This window comes from Ambystoma mexicanum, chromosome 6p, assembly GCF_040938575.1.
Source record: "Ambystoma mexicanum isolate Mex_15411 chromosome 6p, UKY_AmexF1_1, whole genome shotgun sequence".
NCBI lineage: Eukaryota > Metazoa > Chordata > Amphibia > Caudata > Ambystomatidae > Ambystoma > Ambystoma mexicanum.
In genome coordinates, this window is record NC_090935.1 from 867,485,580 (window position 1) to 867,502,553 (window position 16,974).

Genomic DNA, 16,974 nt, shown 5'->3' on the forward strand with positions numbered 1-16,974 from the left:
AGGAGGCCAAATTACTGCCCCCCAGAGCCCTGAGCACGCTCCCACCTGCCATCTGCTGCTGCCTGACTGCCTGCTGGCCACGTGCCCTGCCATTTGCTGCCTGCACATCAGCCAGGGGTGCTGTTGCTGTGACCACCCCTGCTGGAACCAAAGGCTCCCGACTGTCACCCCACAGCCCAGCACCAGGACCCAGTTGCCCACCCACTCCTGCCTCTGGGGTTGCCATGTCGGGCACTACGACATCTGGCACCAGTGGCAACCCCCGGCCAAGGAGGCAGAGGGGCACCAGCTTCAGTACCAGGGAAGTTGTTGTCCTGGTGGAGCATGTCGTGGGGCAGTATGATGCCCTCTTCGGAAGGTTGCGCGCCGATGGACGTCGTGACTGCCATCAACGCGGAGGAGGTGGCAGTCCGCGACTACTAATGTGTCAGGAAGCGCTGGGAGGACTTCAGGTCCAGCACCCTCAACAAGGCCCGGCGCCTCATGATGGCAGCAGATGCTAAGGGGCGGGCGGAGCCACTTGTCGGAAGATCAGATGAGGGTCCTGGAACGCATATCCCCTGCGCTCCACATCCATGTCCTTGAGAAGCAGACCCGTCTGGAGTCGAGCGGTAAGTGTACATGCATACTGATAGTAAGTTGTGCGTGTGGTGGTGTGCCAGGAGTGTGCAGGTTGAACATGTATTTTTATGTGGCCAAGTAGGGGGGGTGTACAGGGCTGTGAGGGTGACACATGCGAGGGGTCTCATGTGTGACACATGGATGGTGCTTGTGTGTGTGGGCTTGCATGGCACAGGATGTGGAGGAATGATTGTCAGGTGTGACATGGATGTCGATGGAGACACTGCGACAGTTGGCGGAGGTGTACACATGCATCCAGGTTTGGTGTTGTGTGTGCATGTGTATTGTACTCCCTATGTTGCATGTGATGTGTGGATGACCTTTGGCTGCACATGCTGTTGTATATGAATGGATGGTGCTGGCTGTTGCATCATGGCTGTGGTATGGCTCATGTGTGCAAGTTGAAATGACATGTGTGTTGGGGATTGTGATGCCATGTCTGAGGTTTACCTATGCCACTCATGTATAACTGTCATGTGTGTATGAGTCCATTTTACAGTGCCCTGATGCCTGTGTTTTCTTTCTCCCTGTCTGCACCGTCAACTGATGAAGAGGACGGAGCAGGTGCTGTGGAGCACAGCGGCAGGGGTCGCACCACCAGCCGGAGACGCAAGGGCCAGATCCCCTCCCAAGTTGTGATCTCGTTGGGGAGTGAGGAGTCTGGTGCCGCGTCCCAGGCCGCAGCTGGCAAGGGGAGGTCCAAGAGGCGGAGGTCGGAGTTGGACTCCTCAGCAGCAGAAGAGGCAGCTGGGACCCCACAGGGCCCAACGAGGGAAGATGGCACGGAGTCATCCAGGTTGGTGGGGTGTATGGTGGTGGGTGCCCCTGCACTGCTGGGGGGTGGGGGTGGTGGGAGACATGGGTGGGGGCCTGGTGGAGGATGCCCCTGGTGGCTGGGGGGTGGGGGTGATAGGGGACATGAGTGGGGGCCTGGTGGAGGCTGCCCCTGCACTGCTGGGGGTGGGGTGGTGGGAGACATAGGTGCGGGCCTGGTGGAGGATGCCCCTGGTGGCTGGGGGGTGGGGGTGGTGGGAGACATGAGTGGGGGCCTGGTGGAGGCTGCCCCTGCACTGCTGGGGGGTGGGGTGGTGGGAGACATGGGTGGGGGCCTGGTGGAGGCTGCCCCTGCACTGCTGGGGGGTGGGGTGGTGGGAGACATGGGTGCGGGCCTGGTGGTGGGTGCCCCTGGTGGCTGGGGGGTGGGGGTGGTGGGAGACATGAGTGGGGGCCTGGTGGTGGGTGCCCCTGGTGGCTGGGGGGTGGGGGTGGTGGGAGACATGAGTGGGGGCCTGGTGGTGGGTGCCCCTGCACTGCTGGGGGGTGGGGGTGGTGGGAGACATGGGTGGGGGCCTGGTGGAGGCTGCCCCTGCACTGCTGGGGGGTGGGGTGGTGGGAGACATGGGTGCGGGCCTGGTGGTGGGTGCCCCTGGTGGCTGGGGGGTGGGGGTGGTGGGAGACATGAGTGGGGGCCTGGTGGTGGGTGCCCCTGGTGGCTGGGGGGTGGGGGTGGTGGGAGACATGAGTGGGGGCCTGGTGGTGGGTGCCCCTGCACTGCTGGGGGGTGGGGGTGGTGGGAGACATGGGTGGGGGCCTGGTGGAGGCTGCCCCTGCACTGCTGGGGGGTGTGGTGGTGGGAGACATGGGTGCGGGCCTGGTGGAGGCTGCCCCTGCACTGCTGGGGGGTGGGGTGGTGGGAGACATGGGTGCGGGCCTGGTGGAGGCTGCCCCTGCACTGCTGGGGGGTGGGGTGGTGGGAGACATGGGTGGGGGCCTGGTGGAAGCTGCCCCTGCACTGCTGGGGGCTGGGGTGGTGGGAGACATGGGTGCGGGCCTGGTGGTGGGTGCCCCTGGTGGCTGGGGGGTGGGGGTGGTGGGAGACATGAGTGGGGGCCTGGTGGTGGGTGCCCCTGCACTGCTGGGGGGTGGAGTGGTGGGAGACATGGGTGGGGGCCTGGTGGAGGCTGCCCCTGCACTGCTGGGGGGTGGGGGGATGGGAGACATGGGTGCGGGCCTGATGGTGGGTGCCCCTGGTGGCTGGGGGGTGGGGGTGGTGGGAGACATGAGTGGGGGCCTGGTGGTGGGTGCCCCTGCACTGCTGGGGGGTGGGGTGGTGGGAGACATGGGTGGGGGCCTGGTGGAGGCTGCCCCTGCACTGCTGGGGGGTGGGGTGGTGGGAGACATGGGTGCGGGCCTGGTGGTGGGTGCCCCTGGTGGCTGGGGGGTGGGGGTGGTGGGAGACATGAGTGGGGGCCTGGTGGTGGGTGCCCCTGCACTGCTGGGGGGTGGGGGTGGTGGGAGACATGGGTGGGGGCCTGGTGGAGGCTGCCCCTGCACTGCTGGGGGGTGGGGTGGTGGGAGACATGAGTGGGGGCCTGGTGGTGGGTGCCCCTGGTGGCTGGGGGGTGGGGGTGATAGGGGACATGGGTGGGGGCCTGGTGGAGGGTGCCCCTGCACTGCTGGGGGGTGGGGGTGCAGGGGGACATGAGCAGGTGTGCAGGGTAGTCCCCTGTGGTGTGGGCGGCCTGCAGGGGCCGTGGAGGGTGTACAGGGTACACCTGTGAGGACCCACCCAGCCTAATCGCGTGTTTAACTTCCCACGCACCCCTGTAATACACGTACCCAGCCAAATTGCGTGTGATAATTCCCGCGCACCCCTGTAATACACGTACCTGGCCAAATCGCGTGTGATTATTCCCGTGCACCCCTGTAATACACGTACCCAGCCAAATCGCGTGTAAAACTTCCCGTATACCCCTGTAATTCACGTACCCAGCCAAATCGCGTGTGATAATTGCCGCGTACCCCTGTAATACACGTGCCCTGGCTAATCGCATGTAAAACTTCACGCGTACCCCTGTAATACACGTACCCTGGCCAATCGCGTGTTGAACTTCCCGCGTACCCCTGTAATACACGTACCCTGGCTAATCGCGTGTAAAACTTCCCGCGTACCCCTGATATGAACGTTAACCGCTTTGCGTTCCTTGTTTGGCAGCCCTGTAAACTGGTCCAAGGTTAGCGCAGCCCTTTGCGATGATTTTGCGATTTTGATGGCTTTTCCTTGCGCGAGGGCGTTCTTGGGGGCGTTACTGGCGCTGCTGCAGGGTCGCTGCGATACTCTGCGCCACGGCTGGTTTGGGAGCCTAGAATCCATGAATACGCTGTGCGCGGAAATCGGTTTTAGCGCACGTGCCTGGCGCAGACAATCGCACGCGGACACTCTGCGCCAGACGCTTGCGACACTTTTCTGCGAAATTCTATGAATTACCCTGTCAGTGCACTGAATTTGAAGTGAAGTATATTGTGGTTCTCGCGGGACTTTAAGTTACCAGTTGTTTACAAAGGTCTCCTTTCTTTTGTGAGGAGAGGAGCAGGACAGTAACCCAAGCGTGAAATCACACGTATGTGCACCTCTGTAAATTCAGTGGAGCATGGAGAATGTAATGAATGAAACATCCCCACACCCCCTTGGGGATTCTAGCCAGCCAGGCTCGTTTGGCGCACGTTGCAACATAATCGTCACTTAGTAACACGTTAAACATTAAGCCATCAACAAACAGGCTTCCTAGAGATAATCTATCTACTCCCAGGTCACGCAGAAACGTGCACCACTAGCTAGCAGCAGCACAGAAGGTTTGCTTGCAGCGCAGTGCTCATGATTGCTGTTTGCCTATTCAAATGTTCGTGAATCATGCATTTGCTGCAGTGTATGACTTTCCGGTAGAGTGACAGTTGGTAACTAAGAAGAAGCCAATGTTGCCATTCAGTTGCAGCAGCAGTGCTGTCTGGATTCCAGCGAAATGGCATGCCCTGAGGCCATGCAGATGACACAGACAAAAATGGGATGACTGGGTTTGACAAAACACTGCATAAGTATGTTATGTGTGCAGATGATACAGTGCTTCGCGCTACCATTATCCATGTTCGCAAATTTGGATCTTGATGCGTCACATCTGCACCCACCACGTAATAAACAACAAGCATTACCAATGCCAACAGGTTTTTTTTGTGTAGATATGGGAAAGGTATTTGCCAGGCATTTCCGTAATGGTACTAACTGGCCATTAATGGTAGCAGCTTGAAAGTGGTGCACATAGATGGGCATATGATGGCAGTGCCTGGCAAATACCTTTACTAGACAAAAGCCCAAACCGTTGGCTTTGCTAGTGGCTGTTTTCAACAGGACTTCATACTGCATATAAATTGAGTGGCTGAAGGCAGACCTGGTTAAAAAATTAAACCATTAGCGCACAGAAGACTGCTTTGAAAAACCTGGCAGACACTTCGAGTACGAAGTTTGTTTTTAGGGCTTGAAAAAGTTATCCCAGGGGAGTTTTGGGCAGGGAGGGGCAGGAAATGTGTGGGAATGGCCATAGGGATTGGCATGGCCACGAGCAGACAATGGGTGGGTAAATAACCAAACCACCCCTACAAGCATTGTGTGACTCCTCATATACCGTCTCGCCCTAGCTGCACTCCAGTGCATATGTCACGGCGAGGTATAAAGATGCACCAGTGAGGTGTTTGAGGGTTGGGGTGGCTATCTATGTGTATATGTTCTCAGGAAATAAGCAGCAGTTCTGATACTCGACGTAGTGAAGGAACTCTACCATGCAACTTTATTTATTTATTTGTGCATTTAGGGGCAGCACGCAAAGCACATGGGCATCTAGGCCTAGTTACATAGAGGAAGACATAGATCAATTATGGTAAAACAAGGAGAGGGGGGGGTTTTGGCTGAAGAGCAAGGTTTTAATATGCTTTCTAAGACGTTGTAGGAAGGTTCGCCTCCCAAGTGTGGGGTAGCTTGTTCCATAGAGAGGGTTCCCAGACAGGGAAGCTTGATCTCACTGCTTTTGAGCAGTTAAACCTTGGCGTAACAAGGCAGTGTCTGTAGGTGTATCTTGTAGGTCTTTCTGAGATGTGTTTTTTTAGTTTATCCGCTAGGTAGCCCGGTGCGCCATTTGCAAGACATCAGTGGGTGAGAGACAACATTTTGAAGTTGATTCTATCCTTGACTGGGAGCCAGTGGGCTGCTCTTTCCTGGCATCGGATATATGGACCGTTTGCCAATGTCAAGAGCAGCTCTGAGTGCATTGTTTTGGGTTGCTTGTAGTTTGCAGAGGTTTTTTTCAGAGGTGCCACAAAGTAAGAAGTTACAGAGACGCTAGTTGTGGGATTCGACAATATTCTCGGGCAAACGGCACTTGCAGCGAGCAGCAGAGAGCAGATGAGAGCTGCGTCGGCCTTGGAACACGGCCTTCGAATGTGGTCGGGCTCCGGCATCCGGCATCCTGGCTGCAGCCCACAGAGAAGGCATCGGCCAATCCGCTTACGCAAATTCTTGCAGGTTAGTCCAGAGAAGGATCTTCACCTAGGTGGCAGCCATGTTGTTATGTGCTGCTTCTGGTTTAAGAAGGATTGGGTCTTCATGTAGTACCTGTGCTGGGGGTGATGTTGAGAGTCCCATAGTGGCCCATGGATGCAGCGGAGCAGATGAGAACTGCATCAGCCTTAGTATTACATATAACAAAAAGACATGCCTCTAGAAACATCCTGATTACTCTGTCCTGCTCCCTCTTCTCTTGTCCATCGGCTTCTGGACCTCTTGCTCTCATTGAAAAGCCCCTGTTTTGCTTGTTTGTTGTGTGTGCACGCTCTGAGGCCTCTGGGGATTTGGCGCGGTTTATCAGAATTTTTAATAAATAAACAAATGCTTCTTTCTGATTGGCTGGCCCCCACTCCTTGCTGAAAATGGGGTTCTTCATTTCTTTTCAAATTCTTTTAAGTTGCCAATTCTGTACTACCTCCCTGCTGGACATATGCTAATGTGCCAGGTGAATTCATGAACTTGTTCAAAGTTGTATTCTGGTTGCAGCACTGGTTCAAGATGAGGGTCGAAGTCACCCTAGCAATAGCCAGAATCAGCACTGCCCTCTCATCTGTTGTGTGCCCCCCGGTCCCATGTAATGTTGCTGTGTGCCGCCCTGACCACCTCTTCTGGCCGTTTGATGTCCTCCCCTCGGTCATTTACCTGATCTCTTCTGCCTCCTCCCCCTCCCCTTATTCCTTCTTCCAATTACCTCCCCCACATTCATTGCAGGAGTTGTCTTGATTCACGAAGGGTTCACCATCAATGACTTTTGCCAACGCTTGGATTTGACTTTTGGACATATTGTCTCTTGGGGCTTCTCCCCCTCAACTCTCATGCTGGACCTTCCCTGGATCTCATGCTCAGGTTGGCGCTGAATCACGTTGTGCCCATCGTCACCGCGAATCCTTGCCTACATTTTCTGTTTCCCTTGCAACATCATGTGTTTCACTTACCTCTGCAACTGTTCTTTACTCTCCCCCTGCTTCTCAGCTCTTTTCTCTGTTCTTTATTCTCTTTTCTCCCCTTCTCTTTCTCTCTCTCCTCTCCCTCTTACTTTCTTTGATGCACTTAATCTATCTGAACTGTCCCTGGACCTAGTATGATAGTAACAATGTTTGTCTCCCCCCCTCCATACTTGTTATTCCCCCCCATCCCCATCCAGCTCTAGCTGAAATGTCGTCAGGCCTATTACGATAGTCGCTTGTTTTGTTCCTCTGCCCCCTTTCTCGTCCCCTCTCCCTCGCCTTGTGTAATCCTCCGGCTCTACCAGAAATGTCGTCAGGCCTAGTACGGTAGTTGCCTGTCTGTTTCCCATTTCTTTCCTATCTGTGTCTTAGCACTTGCACTATCTGAAATGTCGCTAGGCCGAGTACAATAGTTAATTTTGCATTCTTGTTGTTCATGTCCTTTAAGAATGTTTTGTATTTTCCCTTGTTCCCTCCCTTGTCGTAAAGCACTTTGAAACACTTTGTGTATAGGCGCTATATAAATAAACTATCATATCATATCATATCTGTTCCCCCAAAAACAAATGAGACAGGATGTCGTGGCCAGCATCACGACCGAGCCGGGAAATAATGGGGAGATTTAGTTCCCTTTTCCAGAGCAGATAAGCAACCTTCTGCATCCAGGTGCAAAAGAAACCAGGTCACTTAGCCACATCAGGCAACAGATCGCTGGCACATCTTGTCCTTGCCAGCGTTGTTTTCCGGCCATCACCCACTCACTCGAACCCTCATGTACACTGTACTGTATAGACATCCCATCCATCATGACATTATCCACTCAACACATCACTACAGATCCTCCTTCTTACAGTGGAACAACCAGCTTACACATTCGACAACATACAATTGAGCAATCCACCCATTGCTTCCATATAGACAATCTTCACTCAAACACCCAGTTTCCTATCTATCCTCTACACTAGAACCTAGAGGCTACACTCGCAACCCTGAATTACACATCCTCCTCCTTCTGTTGAACGATAAACAACATTTTTTCTCTCAAACTAGAGCAACAGCTCTGCTAGAAAATCTTCAATTAACAATCAAGTACAGGACAACTGACCAGTGAAAGCAACATGCAGTGCCTGGAAAAAAAAGAGGAGGACTAGAGCGATAAGTGGACTCAGGAGCCAATGACTTTAACCAAACTCGAAAGGATGTTGGGACAGAAACATGAACACAACAGTACACAACATAACACTCAGGACACACCAGTAAGGGGAAGATGTCTTTCTTCCATTTCTCCAAGGCAGGCAATCATTCTTCTATATTCAAGTGCACACGCAACCAGTTCAGATTATACCACATCCTTGCCACCCCCTCGACTCTCAAACCCTCACGCACACACACATTCTACACTGCAGTCACGTTACATCTATCATGACATCATCCACTTAGCGCATGGCTACAAATGGCCTATCGTCCTGATAGGTAACTAAGAAGTCATCAGAAATACATTCTAGCAAGGTGTAGAGATTGCTTCTGTCTGTAGGTGCGGTTGCATTTTTTTTCTGTGTTTAAAGGTTTTTTATTTTAATCAAATCATACAAGTTGTAAAAGCATCATGTTATATCTTGTATCCACTCTTAAGCATAAATAAGTAACAATATAAACTTAGCTATTTATTTATAAGATAGCCTTGCATGAATACATATTCATTAATAATTAAAATTTAGATTTTAGAGGGAGGGAGAGGGGGTACGTATACATTTACGAACAAGGACATGACATAACTGGAAAAGAACATACACAGGAGGAAAACAAATGTTTAAGGAAGGGGAGGGGGCAATGGGGGAGAGTGGGTTGCAAGTATTAGATAAATGACTGTTAAACCACCAATGAATGTGCAAGGAATTCAATAAAAGGTTTCCATTTTAGTTCATGTTTTCACAGTAGAGACACAGTAGAGGCATTACACCTTTCTAGTCTATGAATGTTGCATATTTCATTCCACCACATTCGGTAAAGAAGTTTATCTAAGTTTTACAGTTGGATGAAATATTTCTGATCACCAGCATAATAAACAAAACAAACAAAAAAATGTTCAGTTCTGCTTCTAACATCTTGAACAACAGAGCATACAGCAGAAAGAACTTGCGGACAGAAGTCAATTGAAATATTGAAAATACTTTTGAGGGTTTTGCAAATGTCAAGCCAAAAGGATGTGGCAAATCTACAATCAAGAACCATATGCTTAAAGGATTCAGAAGACTGATGGCAGCTCCAACAATTGTCATTTTGTATAAGGCCATATTTGAAAAGATGCAAAGGAGTAATACAAAATCTGTGATGAAAAAAATACAGGGTTTGTATTATGTTTGCTGATGCTGTGACTTTAGATATGTGGCTCCAAGCTTTAGGCCATTCCAGTTGATTATCCATTAGTGCACAGTCTTGTTGCCAGGCTAACAAGCAGTCATGCAATATGTGTGTAGAAGTGTTTTGCCGAAGAGTCTTGTAATATGAAGAAGCAAACATAGTCGGTTTGTAGAGAGATTGTAGCCTTTCAGAATCATAGTTTTCAGCAATTGCATCAATAATATACAAGAATTGTCACAGGAATTAGTATGGGATATTGAGGTTGTCAACAAGTACATTAAATTTTACTGGAATACCTTGATCAAATAGGTGATCAAGATATTTGATACCAAGAGCAAGCCATGGCCTCCAAAATAAAATGTTTTATTGATTTTAATTAAAGGATTGAATCAAATATACAATGAGATGTAATGGTGGGACTTGGGAATTAGGGGGAATGAATACATTCTGAGGTAGCGGGCAGACAAAATAGTACATGTACATTTGATAAATCTAGTTTTAGCTTTAATGAGAAAGCAATCAGCAAGACTTTGGGGGGATACCATCGCTCTCTCTAGGCATAACCATTGGGGTATATCATTACAACATGCATGTGTAAACCATTACTGAACTTGCTTTAACACAAAGGCTATATGATCATTCCTAAAATCCAGAAACACAACCCCTCCAACAATCCGTGGTTGTTTAAGTTTACTGAGTGACAATCTATGTTTCTTTTTCCCAATTAAATTTAGCCAAGCAGGTATCAATGGATTTAAAGAAAGAGGAGGGAAGAGGAATGGGTAACATAAATAGAAGATACAAAATAATTGGTGAAATCATCAAGTTGATAGATTCTAATCTACCCCACCATGACAGAGAGGGAACCAGGAGTTTGTGAGTTCCTCTATTCTAGGGGGTAGGGAAGCAGTGTTGAGTTTAATAATATTTTTGATAGAGGAGGAAATATGTATACCAAGATATTTGAAACCATTCTGGCACCATTTCATACCTGATGTTAATATTTGATGTTTTGTACAATGCACATTGAGAGGTTACATTTCCGACTTGTCTGTGTTCATTTTGGATCCTGAGACAACAGAGAATTGTGAGATAACTTCTAAAATATGTAGGAAGGAAGTATCGGGATCTTTAAGTAGTAATAAGACATCATCAGCATACGCTGCCAGTTTAATTTGTAAATCACCACACCTTATCCCTTTTATATTAACATTTTGATTTAACCTTTCCGAAAAGGGTTCTAGGGCCAAGATAAACAAGAGAGGGCACAGAGGACACCCTTGGCATGTGCCTGTAAATAAAGGAAAATAAGGGCAAACATGCCTATTATCGAAAATGGAGGTCATCAGATTAGAGTAAAGAATTTCGAACATTGTTAAGAATGGGGTTTCAAGACCATGCCATTTGAGAGCTTCGAACATATAGTTCCATTCAACCCGATTGAAAGCTTTCTCAGTGTCAAGGGCAATCGCTGTGTAAGTATCCTTGGAGCCATGAATAAAGTCTAGAGAGTCTAGAACCAATCTTATGTTTGAAGAGGATAATCTAACTTTAATATAGCCTACTTGATCCTGTTTAACCAGTTTAGGTCGTACCAATAGAAGTCTGTTGGCTAAGATCTTCTCAAAAATTTTACAATCTGTATTGATAAGGGAGATGGGCCTATAACTTTGGGGAAGGTCAGGATCATTACCGGGTTTGGGGAATACCATGAGTATGGCTTCCAAAAACGATCCCTGAGCGCCACCCTCTTGGATAAATTGAGAAAAGAGTTCATTAAGTTTAGGTTCTAAAATGTCTTTAAAGTGTGCGTAGAAATCACTGCAAAATCTGTCGGGTCCAGGAACTTTGCCTTTCTTGAGGTCTTTATGAATCTCACTAATGGCTATGGGAGTATTGAGCGACTGAAGGTTAGCTAATGGATACTTTGAGGCAGGTGTATCATGAAGGGAATCCCGAATGAGCTCATTATTAGGAGATGTTTCAGAATTATTTAGTTTCTTAGAGAAATCAGAAAAAACTTTGATAATTTCTTTATCCGAAAATATTCTATTGCCCATGCAATCTTTAATAACTGCAATTTTGGCTTTCCCTTTTTTAAGTTTCAGGTAAGAAGCAAGGGACTTACTCAATCTATTAGAAAGTTGGTAGATTTTAGTTTTGTATTTTAAAAGGTTATCACAGGAGTATTGGTTTACGATTTTATTGTATTGAATTCTAGGTTTAATGATGGAATTCAAGATTATTTCAGAGTTGGCGCGTGTGTATTGGGGTTGCAGGGCTTTAAGTTCTTTCAAAATGTTCTCTGACTCCTGTTTAAGCAACTTTTTATTTGCTACAAAGGAAATTATGTGTCCTTGAAGGACCGCTTTGTAGCAGTTCCATTTGTTAGTGACTGAGGTGTCTTGGCTTAAGTTTTCTGAGAAGTAGTTATCATGCTGTTGTAAATGCTTCATCTTTGAGGAGGGCTGAGTTGAATCTCCATCTCTTAGAGTTTCTAGACTTTTGCGGAGAAGATAATTGAATATGAACAGGTGAGAAATCTAATAATGCTATACAGTCAATTTTGGCACCTAAAAGGCAACTTGCAAGGGTTTTAGATATAAAAATATAGTCTAGTCTAGAGTTTTGTGAGGGCTGGAGAAGAACGAGAATTCAAAGTCGGGAGGATGAGGAATACGCCATGTATTTATAAGGCCTAATTCTGAAATAAATGTTGTGAATTTCATATGAGATTTAGTAAGTTTATAGCGAACATTGGACTTCCTATCTAGGAATGGGTCCATGATCTCATTGCACTCTCCACAAACAATAAGATTGTTAGGATTAGAGAGAAAGATGTGGTTTTTAATTTGCACCCAGAAGGAGGAATCTGTCGATGTACGTCCATAGATGTTGAGGACAGTAAATTCAGTGGAGGCAACTAAAAGCATTACCATTACCCATCTACCAATATCATCGGATTCATTCGCCAAAGCTCGACAATTAAATTTCTTATTAATTAGGGTTATGACAGCATATTTCTTCCCATTGGCGGTGCTCGAGAAGACATGACCCACCCAATGACGCTTAAGTTTAGCTGCTTCTGCGTTAGAGAGATGAGATTCTTGAATACAGGCAATGGAGGGTTTGGTTCTGTTAAAATGAGAGAGGAGTTTCTGTCTTTTAATAAGGTTCTGTAACCCTTTAACATTCCACATAGTTACAATGAATGTAACAAATCACAGCAGGATAATAAATATGAAATAAAGCATGGAATGCTATAGTAATGAATAGTGCAAAAGATGCTGTAAGAGTTATATTGAACCAAGAACTAGATATTGTTTTCAAAAAGGTGGTACATTTCATGAGCGCACTCGACAAAGACACATAAGGAAGGACACATAAGGGGAGTGGGGAGACTAACAAGATCAACATGGATAACATCAAACCAGAGAAAAAAACATCAAAAACAATTGTGGATAACAGGAAGCGGCCACTCCAAACCATGTTGAGTAAAAAGAAGAAAAAGGGGGTGAGAGAGCCTCTGAGGAGACAGCCATCCTCACACTCCACTCCAGTGAAGATACTTTATGGCAGAGATCAGTAGAGATTAAAGAAACATAAGTAGTGTCGATCAAGTAGGTGGTTTCGACTTATCTACATCTTCTCTTCTGACTTTCAATGAAGTGTTTTAAGGCAATTGGGTCTTGAAAAGAAGATGTATGGCCACTAAGAGTCACTTTAAGAATGGGCGGCTCTATGATGACATATCTCGCCTTGAGCTGTTTAAGACCAGGTCTAAGAGCAAGTAATTCTTTCCTTCTAGCCACTGTAGCATTGGATACATCTTGGGTAATGAAAATCCTTCTACCATTCCATGCAAGTTGTTTTATTGATTCGGCTTTTTCTAAGATCTGAAGCACATCAGTATAGTCCAGTAGAGCAAACATGATGCTTCTAGATGGATTGTTGCTAGTGCTGTTGGAGGGCTGTATTAAATTCATTGGTCCAATACTGAGGGCCCTCTGAATGTTCAGTTGGACTGATGACAGGAGTTCTAGTAGCTTCATTAGGAGAGTATTAAGGGACCGAATTGGATCATCTCCCTCAATAACTTCTGGTAATCCCAAAATTCGTAAGTTGTTCCTTCTGTTGAGATTTCCCAATTTTTGGTATGCTTCTGCTGGGATTTGATGGTATTCTCAAGCACTTCCCTTCTACCCATGACGTCTTCAGTATTACAAACTCTCTGTTCAACTTCAGAGATCCCTGCTTCAAACCCAGACCATTTGTCATCGATTTGTTTTAATTTGACATTGGTTGCCTCCATAAAGGGTTTCAGAGCTTTTTTTCCATAAAAATGGCTTGCATGGTAGAATCAGGAGTGTCTGCTATAGGTGTCAGTGATTCACATTTCTCTCTCTTGTTTGATGGAGAGATAGGTATTTCTTTAACTTGACTTTTCTTTGATGCCATGTTGAGAAAGTAAGTCCAATGGCACATTTACAATTAATTGTACACTTGCACTCTACTTTCCTCTTGGTACAATTCTTACGCAAACAGGTATCTATTTCACAGATAAGTTGCTCAAAGGCAATCAGCGTTGGTGAAAGAGTCAAGATGAAAGAAGAGTAGCTTGCTAATGTTCAGCCACAAGTTCTTAAAAGCGATTGACCACCATATTTCAAAGTAGTTGCTGTACTTTTATGTGAGATGATTATATTCCATCAATTGCACATTAAGTTGTTAAAAATGCTTTCGTACCAGGTGAGATATCAATTCTCAAGGCTGTTCTGGTAACTGCGCAGAGTTATAAGAAAAAGTAGCTGGTTAATGTTCAGCCACATGTTCTTGAAGGCGATTGACTACTATGCTTTAAAATGGCAGTCATGCTTTTATGTGAACTAATTATGATATACCAATTGCACATTAAAATTATATGATATTTTTATAGCAGGCGAGTTCTTAATTTTCAAGTCAGGGGTTTGGGGGCAGAGGGTGCTACGAGCCATGCTATATAGCACCCTCACCCAGCATTAGCTCTTCAGCACTCATCTCACATGCACCCCTGAATCACGCCTCATGTGCTTTTACAATTGTCATTTTCATGCGCAGCTCCATGCACCATACCTCAGGTCGGGGACCTACATGGCCAGGTTATCCTCCACCAGCTTGGTCTTGAGCTCACACTCTCATTCCATGCTCTCAACACCTTTGGGCCATCCCAGTCATTTCCTCTAGTGAGGAACCAGGAAGCATGCCATGGTTTTCTTAGATTTCCAATGGTTCTTTTCCTCTTTAGCTGCTGTCCTGCATACTCTCACGCACTTCGTGCACTGTCTTGCATGACCCTGCACCCCAGTGGTGGGTGGTGAATTTTTTCATTGGACGGGTGTAAATATTTGCCACAAATATATGAGTATGACTGAACAGAGTGGTAGGTTCGGAGAGGTACTTCCCCCGATAATCTTTTTTGAACAGTTGTTTAAAATTGATGAATTATACAGCACACTGGGCCTCATTACAAGTCTGGCAGTAAGCCTGTTGGAGCTACCAGCGGGTTGCCACCAGACTCATAAACCCATAAACAGCGCCTGACTTCCTGGTGTGACTGGGAGATTCCAAGTCTGGTGGCCCGGGAAATCAGGCACCCGTAAAATGTAAGTCCCCATTCCCATAGAGTCCCATACTCTATCGGAGTGGGCACTCAGCAGCGCTGGTACCGTTGCTAATGGTGCCAGCGCTTTCGTGACCATTCTGCCTACCGTGGCCACTGCACCCAGCAGGGTGAGACCTGTTGGGCACAGCGGCTCCGTCAAGCAGACTCCTAGTTTTTCGTGGTCCGGAAACAAGGGTGCCAGTGAGCTTACCGGCACCCTTGTTTCCGGACTGGCAAACTTGTAATGAGGCCCACTGTCTGTAAAAAATGTATAAAAAGCCATGCAGTTTGCAATTAGTGTTGTAGGAAAACCTTCAATAGGTGCAAGTCACCAACAGTGCACAGGAGCATCCCCTAATGCATTTTCATTATACTATCCCCACAATATATGCCAGTATTAAAAAATGTTCATGCTAGCTGTGTCCATATATTTCCATGCTGGCTGCACCAATATATGGCAGTATCCCCAAATAATAAAATACTCATACTATCAGAAAACATGTACAAGATGGTTCTGCCAATATGTGCCAGTAGCACCCTGTAAGAACGTATTCCTACTGGCATTGCCCTTAAAAATGTCATCTCACAATAAAATAAAAAGATGTCCAAACTGGCTGCACCCATGTAGGCCGGTCTAGACAAATAATAACACTTATCATGTTTGCTTTATCATAGATGCCCAGTAAAAACTGTCATGTCACAGATATTATAGATATTAAAGATATTATAGCTGAACTAGCTGCACCAAAATGTAAGGCGAGCCACGTAATACCGCTTATCACACATGATTTGTATTGATGCCCAGTAGAAATTGTCATGTCACAGTAAGAAATAGCTAGACTGGCTGCATCAAAATGCTGCTCTAGCCATGTAATAACACTTATCATGCACCTTTTAGGATAAATGCCAGTAAAAAGTGATCTCCCGACCCGTCCCCCATTGTTCCCAAATGAGCACCCCGGCTGGCACAAACCAAACACAAGCACGCGCTCATTCACGCACACATTCTCTGGGCATTCACTTACTCATTCACAAAGCATTCACTCGGTCATTCCCATGCACACCCAGATACCATACACTCGCTCATTCACACATGCACCCAACCATACATTAAACACTCGCTCATTCACACATAACATACATATACAATTCTAAACTTACCTCCAGGCCTATTCAGGATGCTGCTGCTCGTCACAAAGCCACCTCCTACAATGAATTACTCCGGGCTCACGTGCACACCAACAAGAACCAGGAAGCACAGATTGCTTCCTGCTTCCTGAACATGCACGCAGGAGGCAGAGCACTCCATTATCAGGACCCCATTCATTCTGAATGTGTGGGGCGTTGCAGGAGTGCCCCCAATGAACAATCAGATGAACAGTCCCCCAGCATGCATCCCCAAAGGGCCATGCAATAGATTGGGGCAATTAGGGAGAGCAATGAATGCCTGGGATAACCCAAATTGTTTGAAGTATGTGTACTTTGATTTCTATGTTCTGCTTTGCAAACCTGCAAAAGAGGCCTATATACATAGATTTAAAAAAGCATTCAAAGCACTGCACGCTGTCTGCAAAATAAGTTTGAATATTTAACCGAGACGTGATTACAATTCAGCTTTTTGTTATCCTTCTTGTATTGTTTTATTTCACTAATAACATTATTTTTAATCCATTTGCATAAAATCCATATATGCGACCATAATTTGCCCTGCCACTACATGAGCATGTTTTGGTCCCCCCAGACCCATCCTCAAGTGGGTACATTTAAAACCAACAACGGTGGGGTCACAAGCTTTCCTAAAACAACAGCAATTCAAACTAAATTAGCATAATACTGAAAAAGAGAACTTGCATTCATATTTTGAAACCCAGCCCAGATCCAGTTATCATCTCCATCGATTAAAGCAGCATTTACAGTATCCCATTCACTAATCGACACATATGCGTATTTAAGGGCAAAGGGGTCAAAAGCGGGTGGGGAGGGTTCTGGCTAGGGGTAGTAATGAAGGGTAA